The sequence below is a fragment of the Eschrichtius robustus genome, chromosome 6 (assembly GCF_028021215.1).
Source record: "Eschrichtius robustus isolate mEscRob2 chromosome 6, mEscRob2.pri, whole genome shotgun sequence".
Taxonomy (NCBI): Eukaryota; Metazoa; Chordata; class Mammalia; order Artiodactyla; family Eschrichtiidae; genus Eschrichtius; species Eschrichtius robustus.
In genome coordinates, this window is record NC_090829.1 from 21663530 (window position 1) to 21687869 (window position 24340).

Consider the following 24340-nt stretch of genomic DNA (forward strand, 5'->3'; position numbering starts at 1 on the left):
TCTCATGCCCGTCTCTGGGGTCCGCGCTGATAGCCGCAGCTCGCACCCGTCTCTGGAGCTCGTTTAGGCGGCGCTCTGAATCCCCTCTCCTCGCGCACCAGGAAACAAAGAGCCAAGAAAAAGTCTCTTGCCTGTTCGGTAGCTCCAGACCTTTTCCCGGACTCCCTCCCGGCTAGCTGTGGTGCACTAACCCCTTCAGGCTGTGTTCACGCCGCCAACCCCAGTCCTCTCCCTGGGATCCGACCGCAGCCCGAGCCTCAGCTCCCAGCCCCGCCCGCCCTGGCGGGTGAGCAGACAAGCTTCTCGGGCTGGTGAGTGCTGCTCGGCACCGATCCTCTGTGCGGGAATCTCTCCGCTTTGCCCTCCGCACCCCTGTGGCTGCGCTCTCCTCCGTGGCTCCCAAGCTTCCCCCCTCCGCCACCCACAGTCTCCACCCACGAAGGGGCTTCCTAGTGTGTGGAAACCTTTCCTCCTTCACAGCTCCCTCCCACTGGTGCAGGTCCCGTCCCTATTCTTTTGTCTCTGTTGTTTCTTTTTTCTTTTGCCCTACCCAAGTACGTGGGGAGTTTCTTGCCTTTTGGGAGGTCTGACGTCTTCTGCCAGCGTTCAGTGGGCGTTCTATAGGAGCAGTTCCACGTGTAGATGTATTTCTGATGTATCTGCGGGGAGGAAGGTGGTCTCTGCATCTTACTCTTCCGCCATCTTCTCTCTTGGATGTTTTGAAGTTACGGCAAATAGCTATTTGAAAATGATGAAATGGCTTCTTTTTTTACACATCTCACTAATATTTACACATAATAACATGCTGGCAGACACTACCTATTTGTCAGGTGGTCAGTTTGCCAAGTGGTCCTTCTTGTTCTCTTGGAGTGAAGAGAACCACATGAGATGATTCACACCTCTTAGGTCCCATGGTCTCACATTAAGGTTCTCTGGAAATGGGAGAGTGAATGCAGGGTGTTGGGTCTGCTGAAATATTTTGTAACACAAGATCCATGCTGTGTGGCCCTTGGCAAGTTATATAACCTCTTCTTCTGCAAAGTGGGCAACAATAATTCTAGTTTGTTGTGAAGATAAAATAAGGATGTGTGTATATGTGCGTGTTATATATATATCGCACACATATAGACATATATCTGTGTATATATATATGTGTGTGTGCACACATATATCTGTATAGCAACAAACATCATTAAATATTTGGTATAATCAAAATACTTAATGATTGGTTATTTGGTTTAGAATAGGTTGAGAAACCCGAATGGTACTCTCCACTTGGATGGCATTTTATGCCTTCTTGAACATGTGAAGTCTTTGGAGAATTCAGTACTCACATTGTAGGCCATGGGGACTGAAGAATTAACTAGAGGCCACAAAGTAAACTGGAGGTCAGAGTTAACTAGAAATTCACAGTTGCAAGGACTGGGTCCCTTGGAACTGTGGAATACTAGTTAATGGAATTCTGGGGATAATAGAGGATTAACCTTCAAACTTGTCCTCTTCTGCAGTCCTTGTAGGATGTTACCAAAGTTTCAAGAAGTATAATTGATTGAGGACTCTTGGCGTAAACATTATGACCCTCATGACCACCATCTTCTGAGAGCTCCAATACTTCATTTCTTTTTCCTTTTTCTTAAGCGAAAGACAGACTGTAACTGTTTTATGGCTCTGTGTTCTGGTTAGTTTGGATCTTGAAGTATTCCAGAAACTCAATATGTCGAATATATTGCTGCATAAAATAAGGGAAAGATGTAAAAAGAAATTAAATATATTTTAAGAAACTCCAATGAAAAATTATTGACATTTTAACTCAAATTCATGTTGGTAAGTCTGTTCTCTAGCAGCAGCAAAAGACATAAACTCTTTTTATCTGTTCATAACTTTGAGCTATAAAAGAGATCATTATTGGGCTTCCCTGGTGGCGCAGTGGTTGAGAATCTTCTTGCTAATGCAGGGGACACGGGTTCGAGCCCTGGTCTGGGAAGATCCCACATGCCACGGAGCAACTAGGCCCGTGAGCCACAACTACTGAGCCTGCGCGTCTGGAGCCTGTGCTCCGCAACAAGAGAGGCCGCAATAGTGAGAGGCCCGTGCACCGCGATGAAGAGTGGCCCCCGCTTGCCACAACTAGAGAAAGCCCTCGCACAGAAACGAAGAGCCAACACAGCCAAAAATAAAAATAAAATTAAAAAAAAAAAAAAAGATCATTATTCACATTTTTTTCTCATACGGTAGCATAGCCTTCAAGTTTAAGAGGTTGGAAAAGTAAAGAGAACATGCAGAGTGTTACAGCCATCATGAAATTGTGTAGGGCTTTGTATATAATGCTTTTTCACTCCTCCAAACATGTTCATACACATTTTCTTATGTGAGACTCACAGCCTGCCTTTGAGATGAGCAGAGAGGGTTTGATTATTCCCGTTCATCAAGGCATGGAGGGTTAAGTGACTTGCCCAAGGTCACCTAACTAGTAAACGTCAGGGCTGCTACCAAAAGCAAGGCTTCCTGGGTTGTCAGTCACTGCCAAGTCTTGTCCATTCTGCCCTCAGATGGCTCTTACTCCTTCAAGTCTCACTGCCCTAGCCTGGGTCAGCTATGCATCCTTGGGAAGACTGCATCCTCCTCTTAGTTGAACTCCATCTCAACCCACCTGATCTCTCAGTCATTTTCTTGTTCCACGGTAGACCTTGAGTGTCTCCCCTGTGCCACAGCCAGATGACTCTTCTAAGAGCATCTCCATTGCCACTGGAGAATCTTCAGGGGCTTCCTTTTGCCAACCACATAAATCATCAGGTCCTCCCTGCAGCCACCTGTCTTTCTGCCCTGCCTCTGCCTACTCTCTCAGGCCTCTAAGCGCCAACCTAACTGAGTCACTGTCTTCACGTGGGTCCGGCCTGCTCTGCTCCCCTCCTTCCCTGCGTCATACATAACGTACGGTCCACCTGTACCGTCTCCCACGACCACACTATGGATCTGTGCCTCTAGGCCCCTTCCAAAGGAGACTTTCCCAAAGAAATCATCACCCACTTGCCCCCAATTCAAGGATCTCTCCTCCCTTGAACTCTAACCCTTAGCACCCACATCGTGGCATTGACTGACTTTCTCCTGCAACATTGTAGACTGGCCTAGTTCCCCTTATAGAGTCTGTGAGCAACCCGAAGGCAGGGACCTAGGATGGGCCCCCAGCTTCGGAGTCAGACCTATTTGAGTTCAAGTCACCCTGTCCCCCTACAGCCAGCCGTGGGAACTTCAGTCGGTCACTAGGCCATTGCTGGAGTCACCTGCAGGGCTTCCAAAAAAGGAGGTCTGCACCCAACTCTTAGACATTGTCCCGTAATTTGGGCTGGACTGTGGCCTGGGCATCAGAATACTAAAAGGCCCTCGGATGATTCTGATGAGCAGCACGGTTTGAGAGTCACTGATTAAACCTGCCTAAGCAGACAGGTGAGAACCTTCTCTCAGATAAAACACCTCTTGGGCTTCCCTGGTGGCGCAGTGGTTAAGAATCCGCCTGCCAATGCAGGGGACACGGGTTCGAGCCCTGGTCCGGGAAGATCCCACATGCCGGGGAGCAACTGAGCCCGTGTGCCACAACTACTGAGCCAGCACGCCACAACTACTGAAGCCCACGCACCTAGAGAAGCCACCGCAATGAGAAGCCCGCGTGCAGCAGCAAAGACCCAACACAGCCAAAAATAAATATAAATAAAATAAATAAATTATAAAAAAACACAACAAAACACCTCTTGCCCAGAGTTCCTGGCACTGCAAGCTATGGCATGCGTAAAGCATCTGGGGCAGGGTGCTCTCCTTACGCTGCCAGTAAACGGAGGTCATTACAATGATGATTCAATGTTGTAGCCTCCGCAGCACCTCACACCCTGGCCTGAACAGGGTAGGTGCTCAAAGCCCAGTTGTAAGGTGTGAAACATAAGAACAGTATGTGCTTTGTGACAGCAGTGTGATGGGTCAGTAACCCCTGGTGACCATTCTGATGACAACACTTGTCGCCAGTGGCCTGTGAACTGCCTGCGAGGCTCATCCTGAACGCAGCTGCCCTTGGCCTCGAGGGCCCTCCCTCTGCCCCTGTCAGAGGCACCTGCGATATTTGCACCCCACCCCTGCCCTGAGGCTGCCTCCTGCAATCCCATTTGGCGGGAGTTGACTGGTGCTGATGCTGTTGTTTCCAAGGGGAATTGTGGCCTCTCTCTTAACCAAGTCATGACGGGTCAGTGGCCGGGAGAGGATGCTCATTTTAGAAAAAGCTCTTAAGCATAATGATGGGATTCGGCTTCCAGAAAAGCTAAAAGAACCATGGCAAGATCCATTGTACGCCTGCCCCTTGCCCTGTGTCAGATGCATTGCACAACGTTATGGAGGGCTTGTGGCCTCTGTAAAACCCTGGGTAGTCAATGCTGCTTTTAATGGCGAATTTTTGCCTTGAGGACATCAATCAAGGGGAAGGTTATGGTTTAGAATTATCAGGCTTTCTTCTTGGCATTCATGTGCTCTCCTCGGGACCGAGTAGCTATTAGTAGTCCTTCCTGAAGCCAGAGAAAAGCAGTGACCACTGAAGATTTGGGATCTCAGTGCCATTAAATGAAACGCTTCTAGAATAAATATACCTCTGATTCGGAGGGGTGCTGAGGAGCCTCAGTGCTCTGCAGGGCTGGAGAAAAATGAGATGAGAGGCCTCATGAAAGAGCAGTCAATTATTTTAAAGATGAATTGGCATCTTTTAATTCCTCACCAGATAATGAAATAGCTATTTGAGCCTGAGACTATTGTATCATTTCTGGTGTATTCAACCAGATTTATTCAGCAATCATTTATTAAGTGCGCCTCTGTCCCAGGCCCTGGGCTGGGGCCTGGGGCATGTAGAGGAAGGAGCTACAGTCGCTGGCCGTGGAGAGATGACTGTCTGTTGGGGAGAAGTGTAGGATGGAGAGCAGTGCAGTCTTCCTGGAGGAGGTGAGGCCTCAGCCAGACTTGAAGGAAGGGAAGAGTTTGCCCAGTGAAGGACTTGTTGAGCAGAGTAAGAGGTCTCCGTCTAGGTGAGCTGGGCAGGTGCTCTGGGTTCTGAGCCCACCCATAGCTGCAGAGTGCAGACCAGGCCCACAGTTAGTGGCCTGGGCAGTACTGCCCCTCCTCCGTCAGGAGGCACTGGAGCCAGGAAGACAGGAGACATAGATCCCAGCCCCAGCTGTGCTTCATGCCTGTGTATGACATCAGCCATCGAGGCCCACTGGGCTCCAGGGTCACCATCTGCCAATGCAGCCTCTGATAGTCTCTGAATCCCTGACCTTAGGTGCTGAAGAGGGTCAGAGAGACTCTGTGTCTGCAGAGGCTTCCTGGAGGAAAGGGCTTAAATGGGGCCCTGAGGGATATTGGAAGGTCCTCATTTATTCTTCTTTCAGGCCCCCTGAAAGCATTTCAGCCCTCTGCTCTTCCCCCACGCTGCAGGCAGGAACTGCATGAAGAAGGAGGTAACAAAGTGACTATGAGCATCTCTCTGAGGATGTGAATTCCCTGTAAGTTTTAAGTCCAGAGGAAAAGAAAGAGCACAGGCTGTGGATCCTGACGGTGGGCTGCAGACGGCTCCATCACTTGCTGATGACACCACCCAGCTCCTTCTCAGAGCCTAGCATTCTCCTCAGTAAAATGAGGGTAATCCCAGTTACGCAAAGGTTTCTGAAGATTCCAGATTATCAATGAAAGCCCTTAGCAGAAAGCACTGCCCATTGCCAGGTCTCTGTAAATTGTGGTCAGTAACATCCATTACACCACGACAGTTCCCACGGTGCAGGGGCTGCACGATGGGGAATTTGAGGGCGATGCCAGAGGTGCCCCCCACTGCCTCAGTCCAGGGCAGAACGTGAGGATTGTAGAACCACTGCTTTCTTCTGCCTTGGCCCTCAGTTAGCTCTCAGTAGTGTTTATTGAATGAATAACTGGATGAATGAATGAATGGATGAATCAATAAAAAAAAACAGAACTGACCGTCTGGTATTTTTTGCTAGGAATTTTTGTCTGCACATCTGTCTTTTTTTTTTTTTTTAATTAATTAATTTATTTATTTTAGCTGTGTTGGGTCTTCATTTCTGTGCGAGGGGTCTCTCCAGCTGCGGCAAGCGGGGGTCACTCTTCATCATGGTGCATGGGCCCCTCACTACCGTGGCCTCTCCCGTTGCGGAGCACAGGCTCCAGACGCGCAGGCTCAGCAGCTGTGGCTCACGGGCCCAGCCGCTCCCCGGCACGTGGGATCTTCCCAGACCAGGGCTCGAACCCGTGTCCCCTGCATTGGCAGGCAGACTCTCAACCACTGCACCACCAGGGAAGCCCTGCACATCTGTCTTTATTGTTAGAAATCAACTGTTCCTTTAGTCTACCTTGAAAAAGAGACAGGATTCCTGCAGAGTTTTATATACGAGTGAGATGTTGGATAACTGGTGGGAAAAGGAGCCCACCCTTATTCGGTGCTCGCTGTGAGCTGGCTTTCCTGATGGGTACCCGGGGCAGGGCCTTGAAGCCAGGGTCCCTTGATTCAGAGGCTGCAGCGCTGAGGTGGGCTCTGGCAGGGCGTGGTCTACCTGGAGCCACGCCCACACCTCTGCCAGGTGTCCACATCACCGAGGAGCCACCTGTCTGTGACTGGCTTTGAGGGCAGTATGTAGCTGGGAAGCAGGCAGGTGTCTGGGCCTCCCGAGCACTGAGTTCCAGCGGCAGCCCCCTTGGTGGCTGGCTCAGGTTAGTGGCCTGGACTTGGAAACTCGGCCGAGGACTTGAGGGCTTACCTCAGATGGTGGCTTCAGGAGGGGAGGCCTGTCTGGCCTAAAGGCATGGCATTGGGGGGAACAGGGGGGAAGAACTCCTCAGGAGGAAGGGATCATCAGCCAACCTGTGACACCTGAGATTAGGCCGTGGGGCAGAGGGAGGCTAAGAACTTGGGGTTCCGAGCCCTGCCTGGCTGGGGAAGAATGACATTTCCAGGAAGCTGATATTACCCACTGGCAGGTTTCTGGGAAAGGATGGGACCTGTAGTTATGTCCAGAGGAAGAGTTCAGCTTGGGATTTGTGCAGTCAGGTGTCAGGACTGGGCAGGAAGCTGCTGGGTTATCCATAACACCGTCTTTGCTGTTCCTGCCCCAAGTGGCCAATTTTGTGACTCTACCCAAGCCAAGGTGCTTGTAAGCCTGAGAGAAAGCAATCTGATGTAAACATTTTGGGGAAACTTTGCAAAGCAGCGTGAAGCTGCAGGTTTGGGGCCTCAAGATGACACCACCCATCCTGTGAGAACTGGTTTGGGAATGGGAGCCATGGGTCAAGGACTAAAATTTCCTGTCCTTTGGATGAAACCAAGATACCTTCAGCCACAGGACTCTCCCTCTGCACCCCTGCTCTAGACACGGTCCCAGAGACATTGTCAGCTGTCCTGCTCGGGAGGGGGTGGGGGAAGTGACACGCCTGGGCTGTGTGGACCCCGCTCCCCTGCTTCCCCAGAGGTCGCTGGGTGACCTCCACAGAGCCCTCCGAAGCGGAGAGGGGGTGTTGTGGAAGGACAGCAGCATCCTGCACGGACCGAATTTCTACTCTTGCTAAATGTTTTACAGCGTACATTGCACTGGATAAATTGAAATTGGGCAGGAAGGTTTTTAAGCAATTCATCAGTCCGAGTAAACCCCTGTTAAGAGGTAGACGTGAGCTCTTATGGGGATAATAGCCATAGGGAAACAAAGTGCAATAATATTCTTCTCTTTCCAAAGGATATATAAAATCAGTTGCGGGTTCCCTGCTCACGATCCCGACCTCTGGTGCTATTATAATTTATTCTGGGCCTGAGCGGGGTTGCATGCTGGCTGCCCTCTGGCCTTGTACAGAGGCCCTGGATATTTATCTTAGAGAGGCGAGCTGAGGAGGTGATGCAGAGGGTGTCCTGGGCACAGGGGTTCAGCCGGCCCAAGAGTGGGGGGCTCTAAGGAGAAGGTGGGGCACTGCCTCACCCTGAGCACAGGGCCCAGCTCATGCTTTATCTCATTGAATCCCCGGGCCCCTGACTTACTCTGCAGAGGAGGAAGCTGAGACTCTGGGTGAGCAAGTGTCAGGTTGGGAGTGGTCACCTAGCCCCTGGACCTGGGGAACTGGAGCTTCCGGGAACCCTAATGGGGCGGGGGGGAAGGGGAGGTGTGGGCACAGGTAAGGCCTCAAGAGCGGGAGGTGCCGGAGCCCCGAGCCGGGGGTGGGGCTCGGGAAGTCTGCTAGGCAGAGGGAGGCAGGTGCTGGGGTGTGAAGCGAGAGGGCTGTGCTTGACCGTGCACTCCCGCAGGGCAGAAACCGCAGCTGTCAAGGGCTCACTGGCTCTGGAGAGCACAGAGTGGGTGCTCGTTAAGTGTTCACGAACCAAAGAGTGGTACTATTATTCCCAGTATTAACTGCAAATATGAAATGGTACCCTGAGTAGAGGTCATTCATCTGAAAAAGGACTAAGGGACTGATGGAGACATTGCAAAGTGAGATTCAGGAAATCTTGGTTCTAAGAAAGGACCTGTGATGTCTGACCCTTAGACAAGCAGTGATAGGAGTGCAAAGCTTCAGGCTTCTCAATACACAAGGTCATGAAGACCAGGGACTGGCTCCTGGTCATGTGTGGGTTCCTGCATCCAGGCCAGACTGACACAGAGTGGGACTCTGTGAGTGCTTGTCCCGTGAGTGCACGGATGAATGGACCATTCCCCCATCACTTTTCTGCAGGCGGTGCATCCTCAGTGAATCAGAAGGCCCTGCATCACATGTGCAGACCCTGCTCCCTGGTCCCCCGGGAGCCGGCTGAATCATGGCCATGGTCATTGCAACAGCACAAGTGCCGCCACAACCAGAAGTCTTCATCACGCTCTTACAGGGTGTCAGGCACGTGCTGAGGGCTTTGGACACCTGACTCCACATAATCCTCATGACTCAGTTAGGAGGCCACTATTAGGATGCAGAGACTGAAGCTTGGGGTAACATTAAACTGACTTTTCTATGGAGCCATGGAGTGAGTTCAAATCAAAAGGCTGAGGAATACAACTCATCAAATTACCAGGACCCCTTTGTGTAAATCATTGGTTTTCAGAATTTATTCCAGACTGTCATCAAATTATTTCTGCAGAGCAGTCAGAGCTGGCAGACCAGCCTGGAAACCTTGGGAAGAGCCTGTCTGCTACCCTGGGACCACCCAGAGTTTAAGGCTTAGCCGGGATGGGCCAAGCCATCTAAATTTGCCACAGATCTGAATATTAAGGTGAGAATTACTAACAGCTGCCACTTAAGGGAACAGCTGCTGTGCTCGGGGCGCTGGGCCAGGTGCTGCACACGTGGAATCTCACAGAATCCTTGAAACGGTGCAGGGAGCAAGTAATACTCTCCTCAGTGCATAGATGAGGGAAACTGAGGCTTGGTGGGGGGCGTCAACAACTTGTCCAAGGCCACTCAGCCAATGGTGATAGAGCCAGGAGTCGAATGGAGTCTGTCTGAGCCTAAGTCCCTGCCTTTTCTGCCCAAGCCTGCCCCAGTGTGCCAACCAGCAGGCCTGTGATGGATTCACCCAGCAGACAGATGGCTGGGGCGGGAGAAAGGACGGTGGTTCTGTGTCCTGGTCCAGCATGCAGCGTGCCATGGACAAGTCGCCTCACCTCGCCAGGCCTCTTCTTCCACATCTATAGTAGAAGGGAGCTGAATATGCTGAGGGTTGATGACTGCGGGGGTGTGAGCGTACGGCTGTGTCTATTGATGTGATAATATGTGTGTCCGCATGTGCGTCGGCAATTTAGAGACTTACCACCCTCCCGAGCAGACGTAATTCCTAGAATCCAAATATGCAGTCTGCTCCTTTGGAGACCTCCAGTAATGAAGCGCCCGCCTCCTCCATCTGCCTTCTCTTCCTGCTCCAGCCACTTATCACCTGGGCCCCAGCCTGGACAGGACCAGCAGCCACTTGCAAATAGGAATCTGTGGGAGAGAGAGGACAAAACCTCCAACCCTCCAGGACCTGCCTGGCAGCACTAACACATGATTTGTAGGTGAGAATGGGAGTTGATGTGATTCCTGCTGTTTTCTCCCATCTTCCTGCAGCCTTAACTGATCTCTTATCCCCACTGCATTTCCTTAAAGGGCTGGGCAGTGCTTCAGACCCCCGCGCGCAAGCGCACTGGAGGTTTGGACAGGGATGGGAGAGGGACCAAAGGAGGAGGGGACCACCGAGAAAGCCAGCTCCCCAGTGGGGAGAACCCCAAGCGTGGAGACCGTCTTGCCGAGCATCCTTGGGCCCCAGTCACTACAAGATCTGAGACTCACCATCTGCCCTCTCTTCTCTTGTTCCTTCCAGAATCCCACATTGGTCTTGAGCAAAATGATGGTGTTAGCCACACACAGTGTCAACTGGTGTGGATTTGTATCCCTGTGCCTTATTTTCCTCACCTGTGAATCTCCAAGGCACCTGCTAGATTAAGCATCCTGATAGCAGGATTACCAAGCTCCACGGGCATCATTCTAATTCACAGGCTTTGCAGCCTTTCAGGGACCCTCCTTCCCTTGTGCTGACTTTTTACTAGGTCTGTTTGGCCTGGAGGCTGAGATCCAGGCCTCTGACCAGGCAGCCTGGGCATTGTAGGAAAGCCACTGCCTGGCACAGAACAGACCTGCTGTTGTTTCTGTGTCCTGGCCAGGGAAGGGATCTATCGCATTATTTTTTATTCTTCACCTGCTGAGAAAGGTATAGTTTTGGAATCAAGGTTATTTCCCCATGTTCTCTGCTCAGCGTGTTCCGAATGTTTCCCTTGCTGGCCTGCTTCCATGACATGTGGTGACATGGGGGGCAGGGGCACTGAAAGGACCCTGTTTTGACAGTGGGAGGGGCTGATTCTGAGGAAGACCCTCAAACAGAAGCAGCATTACTTTCTGGAGAACACTGTGCTAAGTTCAGACACCAGAGGAGGGGCCAGTGCAAAGTTAAGGGAGGACCGAAAGGGCCATTTTGTCTCAACAGAGTGAGGAAGCAGAGAAAAGCAAGGGACCCTCTGAGCTCATCCATTCGATTGTTCCAAAAACTTGAATCCAATGAAACCCAATACCCGTTGTTGCTGGGTGCTAAGCCAGGCCTTTCCAACACTCCTGGGGAAAGCTTTTTTGTCAGGGGATACTTATGAATTTGTTTTTGAAATGTTGTTCTTGGGCTGCTATCTCCTTTCTCAATGAAATCTCCACGATATCGAGTGCAGGAGGCACAGAGAGTCAGAGAGAGTGAGCTTATAAATTTAAAGTTTACAGGTTTAGATTCTGCTCAGTAACTTAGAGAAAGTGCGTAGAAAGAAGAAAGACAGAAATCAAGATGGTTATTACAAAATGTTGTACTGATAAGGGAAAGTGAGGCATCTGTATGATTTAGGTGAGAATGGCATTTACTTAATCATAGTTGTGTAAACCCTGAATATAGGGCTAACCAGAGTGCAACGTAGCCAACTCCGTTGGGCAGATTGGGGGTGGTGTGTGCACACACATGTGTGTGTGCGTGCCTATGTGTATGCGTATATATGTGTGTGTGCACATGCGTGTGTGCATGTTGTGTTTCTGTGAGTGTGTGTGTGTGTGTCCATGTTTAGTTGTATGGAGTGGAGAGAGAACAAGAACTAAATCCTCTTCTTCCAAAGTGGAAAGATGATGCGTAGAGGTGAAAAATGAGGAAGCAACATAAAGACGTTTATTTAGAGATATGGAGGTAAATAATGAAAGAAGCAGCTAACATAGTCAAAAGCAGTTGCTTCTGGGAAGTGGGAAATGGGGCAGAGGGAAGATTCGGGATAGCCGCTGTTTTGTAGCAAGCCCTGCAGAACAGTTTGATTCTTAACTCTGTGTATGTAGGACTTTGATAAAAAGTAATCACACATTTTTTAAAAAGAAAATGTTAAAAAATGGACATATAATACCTAGAGGGTCCCCCTGACCATGGCCCAGGATGTGGACACCCGCTTCGGAGGCAGCAGGCTGTGCAGCTTGATCTTCTGACTTCTGAGGCCTGTCCAGCAGTGGGCTCTGATCCACGATAAATGACCAGGGCTCCAGGCTAGTCTGTGGTGACCGCCAGGGCTCCCTGCCTCCTCTGTGAGGGCCTCATTAGCAGTGACCTCTGCCCACTGCCCAACACCGCAGAGCCCTTGAGATTTGTCACTTGTTCTCTAAGGGTGTGCAGGGCGAATGTGGGCAATTCTGTTGTCATTTGTCATTTGCATTTCCTTGTTCATGGAACTCAAAATAACAGGTTCAATTCTTTCTCATCATGCAGGTAGCTGAAGACCAGGTTCCTACAGACAGCCCTATGTGGGTTTCTTGCTCGGTTTTGTGAGGACTAATTTTTAACTTTGGAGAACCGAGATGAGCTCTTCATTCTACCACATCATCATCATCATCATGCCATCCAATGGCATTTCCGTTTACCCACTTGTCCAGGCCATCTTTTAGTCATCTTTGGCTCTTGTCTGTTTCTCTCATTCCATATCCCATCCATCGCGAAATCCTGTGAGTTCTGCTTTGAAAATGCACCCATGACCCATACATTTCTCTACCTGTCTAGTCACCACCCTGGTCCAGGCCATCATCATCCCTCCCCTGGGTCACTGCAGTAGACATTTCCCTGCTCCCACTTTGGACCTACAGTCTGAAAAAGGAAATTTTAAAACTCAGATACCTTCCAGGGGCGCCCAGAGTGGAATCTAAAGTCCTCACGATGATTAGCAATGTTCTGCATGATCTGCCCGTCTGTCTAGCTTCATTGCCCGTCACTCTGTCCCCAGCTCACTCTGCTTCAGCCACACTGCCCTTCTTAAGGTTCCTGACCGCTTCAAGCTTGCTCCTGCCTCAGGGCCTTTGCACTTGCAGTTCTCTGCTAGTCTCTTCCCCGAGATATTCACATGCCTTCATTTCAGATAGGTCTCTGCTTCCATGTAAGCTCATCAGATAGGCTTTCCATGACTATCATGTGTAAAATGGCAACCCTTCTCCTCCACATCATGGTCTCTCCCATTCTCCTGCTTTATATTTTTTCATAGCACTTGTCATTTCTGCTCTATATTATACATGCATTTATTTATCTTCCTCTTTGACTGTAATCTTCTTGAGAGCATTTGTCATCTTGGTTCCCTGATATATCCACAGCCCTGGAACAGTGCCAGCACACAGTAGGCACTAGGTAGATATTTGTTGACTATCCCAGTGAATGACTTGTGCACCCACTGTGAGCAGAACACTTCCAGGGACTACAGGATATAGAGGCATTGGACTTGTGCCCTGCATTCGATTTGTCACACTCACAGAGAGTTATGTGACCACGGGGAGTGGCGCATACTGACTTCCAGCAGCAGTTGTGAACGAAGCGTACTGCTTTCTTAGTTTCCTCCTGTAACTGTCACCTGGATGTCTGGAATGCATGGTGTGTTGTATTATGGAGGGTGGGGCAGAGAATGGAGCCCAGAATACGCTGCCATTGAGAAACTTTCATGTGTGTGTTTCACTGGGCAAATCAAAGGGATCTCTGTCTATGGGTCACCTGCACATATTGGAGTTTTACTGATGTATCTCAGTGGCATCATCTCTTTTCTCTCAAGCTTTCTGGAAAATGTCATTCTCTCAATGGACTTTTTGAGACGATTTAGCTGTGTGCATTGGAGTGATGTAGCCCTCACTCCCAGATTGACCTCTTTGTAAAAATGTAGTGATATTTAACAAATATTTCTGAGCATCTGCTGTATTCCTAGCTCTGTTCTAGGAAGTAGAGATATGGATGGAATTAACCTCTTGCAGGGGCAAGAGTGACCCATGGAAAAGAGCATACGTCTATGTGGGTATTAGTGTCCTTTGAAAGTATAGTCTCACCCCCTACCATGTAACTTTTATCATTGCCTATGCTTCAAGGTGGCTATGTTAAGTTTCCATAAATTGGGCTTTCTTCTTCAACGAATGGAATACCAGACGTTAATTAATGGTCACTGACTATTCCTACCAGCTTACTTTTCTGGCTATACCTAATTATTAGAATTAAATGGTGAGACAGGTTAGGCAGACTAAATCAGAGGAACAAAAAAGAGTCCAGGCTTCCAAATTGAGTCCCTGCATTTGCTAAATCAATTTCAGTTAGTTGTATAAAGACATTTGGCTGCTTTGTGAAGGAAGATGGTTGCCTTTTCAGAGAGAGTCTTTGTTCTTCCCAGTTATCCGTGATGACTTTGGACCACATAATGACCCTGAGAGCCCATGTCTCCCTTGGGCTCATGCTGCAAGGTAAGCAGGTGAAAAAGTAGGTTTCCAGGCTGGGACTCATAGGTGGAGAAGGTAATTCTGTCTGTTTCCAAGGCTGCCACGCCCTGGCCCCCTCCGTCTCTTGCTGGTCAATATCTGTCTTCAGTATTCAAAGATGGCTGGTGGGAGAGTTGCTGTGATTTGTGTATCTCCTTCTCTCTATTGGCAGAACAAAGAAGAATAGACCTGAGTGATGAGGAACTTGCTAATTTAGCCAATAATAATTTATTTTCTGCTAAGGAGAAGCCAAATGCACTGTGGGCAGCTTTTCCCAACCAAATTAGGTGTTCATCAACAAACTAAATATGCTACTAATTTCTTGTCTCTTTTTGTGTTTGTTTCTGGTTGAGTTTTCGTATTTTGGGGTTATTATTATTTCAATTTATTTTTAGGTTATGAGGGGACAGGTGAACTTATTGCATGCTCTGGTTACACTTTAGGGAGGTCTTTTGGTATTAATTTTTAATACGTTTATACTTTTGAATGACAGTGTATCACAGTAATATTAAAATATCTTAAATTTTTTTTTTTTTTTTTAGTTATAAAACTTTCATGGGTTCCTTAAGCGAATGTAATACCCTTGGTATTGAATGCTTCTGTAGGGGCTTAATTTCTGCTGAAAGGTAATTGTTTATAGTTAGAAATGCTAGGAGGTCTTTCAACAATGGTTGGAGGGGCTTCTTTATTTGGCATCTGCAACTTACAAGCTTTCATAGATCTGAGAAAAAGCTGTGCACCATGGCAAAGAGACTTGCCAACCCCGCCCCACCACTGGGTGACGGGATCCGAACCCAACCTGCTTGTGAGTAGACATCCATCTCTAGTTTCACTGAATTGGCACTAAAATCCTCCTGTGATGTATTTACATCACGGCTAAAGTTGAAAACCAGATTTTGCTGCATCCTGTGAAGAAGAAATGTGCGTACAACAAGGGTACAAGAGAAAAAAAACCATTAAGGACTCGATTAAAATTAATAGGAACTAGACATAACCAGACACTATTGAGATAAGTTGACTAATGTTGATATTAGGCAGATTCCAGATATTGGTTCAAAGAAAAATATGTATTTCTATGGGTTCCATAATAAACAATACTCTAAACCATCACAAACACTTCAGAAACAAAAGCAACCAATAGGTCCCATTTGTTTATTTTTGTTTTTATTTCTATTTCTCTAGAAGGTGGGTCAAAAAGGATCTTGCTGTGATTTATGTCATAGAGTGTTCTGCCTATGTTTTCCTCTAAGAGTGTTATATATGGAATCTAAAAAAAAGAAAAATGGTTCTGAAGAACCTAGGGTCAGGACAGGAATAAAGATGGAGACATAGAGAATGGACTTGAGGACACGGGGAGGGGGAAGGGTAAGCTGGGATGAAGGGAGAGAGCGGTATGGACATATATACACTACCAGATGTAAAATAGATAGCTAGTGGGAAGCAGCCGTATAGCACAGGGAGATCAGCTCTGTGCTTTGTGACCACCTAGAGGGGTGGGATGGGGAGGGTGGGAGGGAGGGAGATGCAAGAGGGAGGGGATATGGGGATATATTTATATGTACAGCTGATTCACTTTGTTATACAGCAGAAACTAACACAACAATGTAAAGCAATCGTACTCCAATAAAGATGTTAAAAAAAAAAAAAAGCAACCAATAAAAACCTCAGAGGTGAGCTCTTTCCTATGTAAAATCTGCCTCTAATCTGGTATTTTTCCCCCTGATGTTACTGGAAGAACTTGGGGTTGGTTATGGCATGTTCTGTCTGCATGTTTTGATCAGTGAAACTTGATTATGTGTGTGCTACTCACCTTTCATAAGCAGCCACTCATGTGGAAATTTCATTTCCACTCATGTGGAAATCGGTTTACAAAAAGAACGAACGGACTGAAAAAAAGATGGGAAGGGTGGTTTTTATCTGGTTTAATATAATCTAACCACATTAAAATCTTAATTAGGAAAGAGAGTTTAAGCTGTGGGTCTCATCTGGAGAAATATGCCTGAAAGCACTCCTAAGAGAGAAATGAGCTTTTTCCTTAATTCACTGTCATAACTTGGTTCACATATTCATTCCAAGGCCTTGAAATAATCCCCCGTTTTAACCCTACAGCCAAGAAAATCCACATGCCATTATATTATGAACTTGAGGGATAGGAGAAATTATTGCATATTACTAAGACTGTTATCCTTTGGATTTCTAAAAATATAGAATTTTATGCGTAGAGCTCATTTTTATTAAATCTTCAAATACCCGTGTGATTGAAATTTCTTGGAGAATCAAAATGCCACTTTTCTTTTGCTACACTATAGTATTAAATGATGTAATAATTTAGTATGTAATTTTTAATATATTTTACAGTCAACTCCCAGATTATTTAGAAGATACTGTGTATCTTTTTTTGTGTAAAGTGCTTCACATTTTAAAGGGGAGCTTACCCAATCAATAGCATGTTATTAACTTTGCATATTTGTAATGACATGAAATTAAAATCCAGCAGTCTAATGCTTCTGAAAGTGAATATATAAAGCAGTATTATTTTTTAACCATTTGTAATTTGATCCAACCTCCCCAAATGGTCTCCCTTCATTACATTCCTTTTTTCCTCTCTGGGTTCTCTCTCAGAACCAGAAGTAAAACTCACTGGAGTCATTCCATAAATTGATCCATCTCGTTAGTGAGCCAAGCGATGGTTATTGATAACCGTAGTGTGGTCAAAAATACTCGTCATGGGAGTTGAGCAGGGAGTAGGAGGGGCCTGGTGGGGAAACGTGTTTGGGGAAGCAGAGGAGATGAGGGGTGGCAGGGACCAGCACACGGCAGCTGGGGAGACTAATAAGTTCTGATCTTACCCAAGAGCTCAGGTTCTTACCCTGGAACTATTCTCCTGGACGAACCATGGTTATGGAGGCTACAGGCGGTCACAAGCAAGGAGTATCATTACAGATGCTGCTTCAAGAGAGTAAAGCATCATCTACCAAAAGAGACAGAAAGAGACACATCTCGTCAGTTTCTCTGCTCCCATTTCCCCTGGATTCCCAAATCCCCAGAGAATTTCCTAGAATTCTCTGCTCCCAATTCTCTGCTTGATATTCCTGCCTGGGTCCCAGTTGAATATCTCAAAGGTCACCGGAAGTCTTGTTCACCTGTTCTCCATCTCCAATCTCAAATCTTTTCCTTTGCATATTTGCACCACATGCTTGCCAGCCAAAATACTTTTCTTTACCCATTACATTCCAAACCGGCAACAATGCCGTCAGCTTTGCCTCCAAAATGTGTCCCAGTTCTGCCCACTTCTCCCTATTTCCACTGCCACAACCAAGTATAAGTCACTGTTGTCTGCCACCTTCGCCTACATCACCTGTTACCTGGTCTCCTGTTTCTGATTTCCACACTCTCTCTACAGTTCATTATCCACAGGCAATTGTCCGCTCAACAGATTTTTTTAAAGACAAATAAGATCATGTCACATTGCTGCTTAAAACTCTCCAGTGGTTGCCCACTGTATTCTGCCTAAAATCCAAATTCAGCTGAGACATATGAGGCTCACCAGGGTGGAGTGGAGTGAACTGAGCTTAGCCTGAGGAGCTGACCATTTCGGTCTAAATAAGGACAAAGGAAGGAACGCCCCAAATAAAGTGGTATGAAACAGAAATAGAGCTTTTTGAGCTTTATTTCTCGTAAAACCTCTTAGGTATTCCTCCCAGCTTTATATCAGTCAACGATTTGATAAACAGGCCTTCTGGGTTGTTCTCTAAACTGAGGTTCCTAATCAGGGGTCCATGGGTGTGTACCTCCTGAAACTCTGACATCGTTTGCAAAATCGTGTGTGTATGTGTGTAGGAGTGTGTGTTTGTGTTCAGATGTGCATTGTTTTTCCTGGAGAGAGAATCCATTACTTTCATCAGCTTCCCATAGGTGTCTATAGCTGCCACTAAAAATAGCTTATTTAAATATACTGACTTAGGGATACAGTTGAGGAAGAAAAGGCGGTGGAATCTTGGTTGCCCAGAGATTCCTTTGGCGGGGTCTGTGTTTAGGGCCTGGTTGCCCTGAGCTCCAGTTCATGTCATCCAGGCTGCACCGCGGTCCGGTAGGACTTCCTGTGGTGAAGGGAATGTTCTACGTCTGTGCCATTCACTACGGCAGCTGCTAGCAACATGTACACTTGAAATGTGACTAGTGAGACCGAGGAACAGAATTTTTAAACTTTATCTAATTTTAATTAATTTAAATGAAGATAGCCACACGTGGCTAGTGGCTAGCACACTGGACAATGCAACCTCAAGCCTGGTGGTCCAGGGTAGTAGACAGGAGTGAATCACCCTGGTGTCATCTAGCACTTCAGCCCTTCCAACTTCTCAACATCTCTCCTCTCATATCCTAACTCTGGGAGGTAGATCGGACATGTATTCCTCTCTGATATTATTGAGGAAACACATAGAACTGAATTTTTATAGAGCATGTTCCAGGATGTACTGAAAATTCTAAAGTAAGTTATCACATGTGCATAGAGGTTTTTGTTGTGAATCATCATTATGTAATTATTAAAAATAACATGTCTTTATTACATGGTTTTGTGTTCTTGGGTATTATGCTCTGTTACCTCATTACTTTTCACCCCAGCCCTTTGAGGGAGTATGATGGGGCCCATAGAGGCTCGGATCTTGCCCAGTGTAAGTGGCAGAGCTGGGTGTCTAACCTTCCTTTGTCCGCGTTCCTGTAGGCAGCCCCCAGTCCCTGCTCCCCTTCACTTGACACAGGGTTCAGCATACTATGGGGAGGGCGTTTGTTCCGTCCACCCTGCTGCCCCGTCTGTGGAGCACATATAGCTTTCTGTCAAGTCTAGTAGCAAAGATGCTGTTTGACCCTCCCTTGCAACCCAGACTGTTCAGAGCCTAACTTGAACTTTCTCTGTTGCTCTGGGCAGCTCTCCCCAACCCTGCTTTTCTTTATGAAATTGTGCATTCCTGTGCTGCTTGATCGTGCTCAGCTCTGTCCTTAGCAGTAGGTCAGTGTTGATGAGTTCTTGCCTGGCTGGAAGGAGAGGTAATTCTCTGGGGATTAACGCAGCTCTGGCACCAGAACACAGCACCAGAGAGCTGGGTTTGTAGGCAGCATCTGTTGCACACTCAGGGACTGGCTATGGTCTGGTGTTACTGGACCATATTTGAAAGACGGTGGGGATGTTGGAGAAACAGAGTTGCTTTGAGGGCTGGGTATCTGCCCAAAGAGATACATCTGGTCATCCTCAGCCATTTTTCTTATGTACACTGCTTAACTTCAGGATAGATCATACATGCCTTTTATCTAGCTTGACGCCTTTAGTGATGCTTTAGGTCTCCAAAGCAGCATTCCCATCAAGATGTCTTTAGAAAAGTGCCAGTTGTACAATGTTAATACAACTAGAAAAGCTGGAAGCTGGCTAGCACCAGCCTTCCAGTGCTAAATTGGAATCTGGCCCGTTCTCTGTGTCTGAGAAAAAAGAATGAAGTATTTAGGTAAATACTAAAGTATACATTATAGACTACTTGTGCAGTACAAGTTCAGGAACAGTTGCAGCTGTCACACAAGACAGGTTTCCAAGGACAAAATCAAAAGCCACCTCTTTAATTAATTCCAGCTCCTGTAGCTCGGAGGCTGAACTCAGAGGGGTTTGGTGACTCGCCTGCTGCCCTCAAGGTGTGCAGTTTGTTTTGTGTGTGTATGTGTGCCTGGCACCTCAACAAGCCTCACCAGGAGGATAAAGAGTGCTGGAGACAGGAGACCTGGAAACCTTCCACTGCTCGAGGTGGATAAATTCCACCACCAGCAACGACATCTTCGTGCTGTTTGCTGGTGTGCAGAAAAATAGTATTAAGGAAGTGCTTTTCCTTTTCTATAATACCTCAGCTATCTATAAGACATAAGCTCCAAACCAATGACATAATGGCAAAGCAGCCCTTGGAGAGCAGCCCTGAATGGTGAGAAAGGTGGGATTACATGGGGGTTGAGCTGAAATATGGGAATGATGAGCTTTGTTGGCTGTTTTTAGTGGTTCCACTTGCCATCCAGTGTTTGCTGATATTAGATAATGCCGTAATTAACATTTTCAATATAAGTCTATGCCCATGTCTCATGTTCTTTCCTTAGGGTAAATTTCTATGGCTTTAATTTCTGAGTAAGAGGTATCAACACTTTAAAAACAAGTTAATACACACTGTCAAAGCACCAGCAGTTTGTAAGGGCCCAGCCCTGGGCATGGCCATTGCTTAAGAACTTTTCAAGTGGTATAAGTGAAAGGAAAAGGCAGTTGTACTTTCAGGTTGCTTTAATTGGATTATTAAAAATACTTGACTCTCCAGAAGATAGAGCTCCTGCCCTTACCTTCCTGTTCTGTGTTTTCCTCTCAGGGAAGCTCTGACTTAGAGCCACCAGCTGGCGTGTCAAACATTCCCTTCATCTTATTGGTCCCAATTAGACTCTCCTTTTCAATGTCATGAATTAAAAACAAATAACAAAGAAACAAGAAAAAAAGAAAAACAAATCATGCTAGTCTTCACAAAGATGGACAACATTCAGCTGGGTGGAATTTTAAAGAACAGTGTTGAGAGCAAAGTTGCAACATAATGAAAAGAGCCCCCAGTATGGTGACTCCTTGGTCCATTTTCCATAGTATTTGTGGGGCATCTGTAAATAGTCAGTTTCCCCTTCTCAAAAGTTTATTAAGCACAGATACACACTACTATATATAAAACAGGTAAACAACAGAAACTACTGTATAACATAGGGAACTATATTCAATATCTTGCAATAACCTAGAATGGAAAAGAATCTGAAAGAAAAAATATATATATAACTGAGTCACTTTGTTGTATATCTGAAACACTGTAAATCAACTATACTTCAATGAAAAAGAAAATATTAAAACATTTTAAAAAGCCTTCCGGGCTTCCCTGGTGGCGCAGTGGTTGAGAATCTGCCTGTCAGTGCAGGGGACACGGGTTCGCGCCCTGGTCTGGGAAGATCCCACATGCCGCGGAGCAACTGGGCCTGTGAGCCACAATTACTGAGCCTGTGCGTCTGGAGCCTGTGCTCCGCAACAAGAGAGGCCGCGATAGTGAGAGGCTCGCGCACCGCGATGAAGAGTGGCCCCCGCTTGCCACAACTAGAGAAAGCCCTCGCACAGAAACGAAGACCCAACACAGCCATAAATAAATAAATTAAAAAAAAAAAAAACCCTTCCAAAAAAAGTTTATTAAGCATCTACTATGTGCTGGTTGCTCTGCTACGTCATGAGATACAAGGATGAATAAGATGTAGTCCCTGCCCCAAGGATTTCGTGGTTCATGGGGAGACTAAGCTGTGGAAGCACTGGGGCAGGGGCAGCTAACCTGGCCTTCCTGCTGGCTTCCTGGAGAGGCAAGGTGATACCGTAGTAGGGGCGAGGTGCAGGGAGGATATCTGAGCAGAGAAAGTTGCAAGCAGTCATCAGAGAGCATGAGGCTTGAGTACTGGGGGGCTCAGTATTATCCCTGTGCAAATGGAAGTCTGCTGCTGGTTGGTGGGGCCTGCCTGTATTTGGATATTTTTTTTTAAATAAATTTATTTATTTTTATTTATTTATTATTTTTGGCTGTGTTGGGTCTTCGTTGCGGTGTGCGGGCTTCTCACTGCGGTGGCTTCTCTTGTTGCGGAGCATGGGCTCTAGGCGTGTGGGCTCAGTAGTTGCAGCGCATGGGCTTAGTTGCTCCACGGCATGTGGGATCTTCCCGGACCAAGGCTTGAACCCGTGTCCCCTGCATTGGCTGGTGGATTCTTAACCACTGCACTACCAGGGAAGCCCTGGAGATTTTTATATGAATAAAAATCCGGGCCCTGGGGCTTGTAACACAGGTGGATTTGCGTGGTGATTACTTAGTCACCCTTGGTAAGTGTAAGGACAGAGTGTGAAAGCCACGTGCCATCTCATGCATCTAATATGGAACGGAGTCCAGCCACACTCCATCCTCAGCAGGTGCAGGGAGAGCCCTCTACCCTGGGACAGGCCCTCTCATCTGCTTTACAACTTGGGAAGCACTTGGACTTGTGTTATTCAGTCCTTCCTTACAGAGGCCTTTGAGGGCACAAACGATAGCCAGCCAACGTCACACGGGTGAAAATGTTGGGTCCAGGACCTCTCTGGGGTTTCAGCTCTGATGTTGCAGCCCCTATCAGCACCCTCCTCCTCTTCCCATCTTGGGCTCTGGTGTGGTATGGGCCTCATAGGCACCTTTGCGGCCACCAAGGGCCCCGCCTTTCCCCTGCAGGGTTGCTTTTCCGCATCCCATCATAGACCCACACTTCCTCTTCTGCTTACTTTTCTCCCATGCTCTGGGGCTGCGGTTTTCCTCTCCCCTGCCTTTCTGAGGATTTTCACTCCTGTATGGTTTTCTGCTCTCCACTCGCAGAATGCCTCTGCTCAAGGCTTGTGCTCCTTACCGCCATGTGGCCTGTCACAAAGCTCTCCCACTCTCCACCCTCTGCGCCTCACTTTGCTCTGTCTGCCCTCATTTCTCCCTGCCTGAAGTAAAGGCTGCTGTCTCCGGGGACTGGAGTTCTCAGAACCTGCACAAGTGAGTGCATCCTGGAACCTCCCTGAGCTTTCTGATTTCTTAGCTCTGAACGGAGAGTGTGAGAATCAACGGGGATCATGTATTCACCAGCTGTGCGCTGAGCCTTTACTGCGTCCGGGGTGCTGTCAAATGGCAAGCTCCTTCTCCCCAGAGCACCAAGGCAAGGCTTTTCCCACCCGCCCTTCAGTCCACAGTTCTCCCCAATTTCCTCCCTCATAAAAGGAGGATTCCATTGCCAGCAACAGTGTAATCCATGTGCATTGGAATTAGCAGATTTGAAAGTGTGATGTAAAAGATTTGAAAGTGTCACGTTATGCACAAATTTGGAAATCGTTTGGCCTGCCCATATTTTTTTCCTTACAAATTACATGATTTCCAAGCCAGATGGCTGAACTAAAAACTGCACTCACCCTTGAACTGGTAAGCAGAAATACCCCATTCTTCGTCCACATCCTGGGGATCCTTTTGTTGCTTGCATGCGTTAGCAGGCTGCGAGGCATTTTTGGTAACCATTGTGCTGTTACTTTAACATTCACTGTTATTATCATTGGAATCCTCTTTTTTTATACCCTACAGGGGTATAAATGTCATGCATGTGTTTATTAAGAAGCATTGTTTGTCCTGAAAATTGCTTCTGAATGTCAATAGGTTTGGGCCTGATATAATACAAGGAGTAGGCCAGGCCACTGCCATAATATGTTGCATGGTAACATAAGGGTGACCACTCTGTGGAATATTATGACCATGCTGAGAAAATAAAAAGCAGCTTTATAAATTTTTTTTTTTTTAAACTTTGGGTTTATTTATTTATTTATTTATTTATTTATTTATTTATGGCTGTGTTGGGTCTTCGTTTCTGTGCGAGGGCTTTCTCTAGTTGTGGCAAGCGGGGGCCACTCTTCATCGCGGTGCGCGAGCCTCTCACTGTCGCGGCCTCTCTTGTTGTGGAGCACAGGCTCCAGACGCGCAGGCTCAGTAGCTGTGGCGCACGGGCCTAGTTGCTCCACGGCATGTGGGATCCTCCCAGACCAGGGCTCGAACCCGTGTCCCCTGCATTAGCAGGCAGACTCCCAACCACTGCGCCACCAGGGAAGCCCAAAAAGCAGCTTTAAAATAAAATAGGCAAGAGCGTTTACAGATTTATGTGCTTCTAGGGTTCATCCCCCTGACTTCGTATTTATCTGTAGGTCTGCAAATGTGGCTATTTTAAATTGTCTGACACCTTCAGAAATGCACCCTTTGCTTAAATTTGTCCTGAAAAATCAAAAAGGTCACCCACCATGTAAAAGATGATCCTAATTTTACTGCCAAGTTCCTGGTCTATCAATATATAAGTAATGAAATGCTTCATAAAGAGGAGAAGGCTCACTACAGGGAGGTCCAAGGTGGAGGCCCTACCTGGATGCATTACAGACAAACAGGTAGATGCT

The 24340-nt window shown here is 47.2% G+C and overlaps 1 protein-coding gene across 1 annotated transcript in view; it reads left to right on the plus strand.

Moving 5' to 3' along the window:
* The window catches only part of CLSTN2 (calsyntenin 2), a 643926-nt gene that overhangs the window by 40002 nt on the left and 579584 nt on the right, over positions 1-24340 (plus strand). The window lies entirely within an intron of this gene.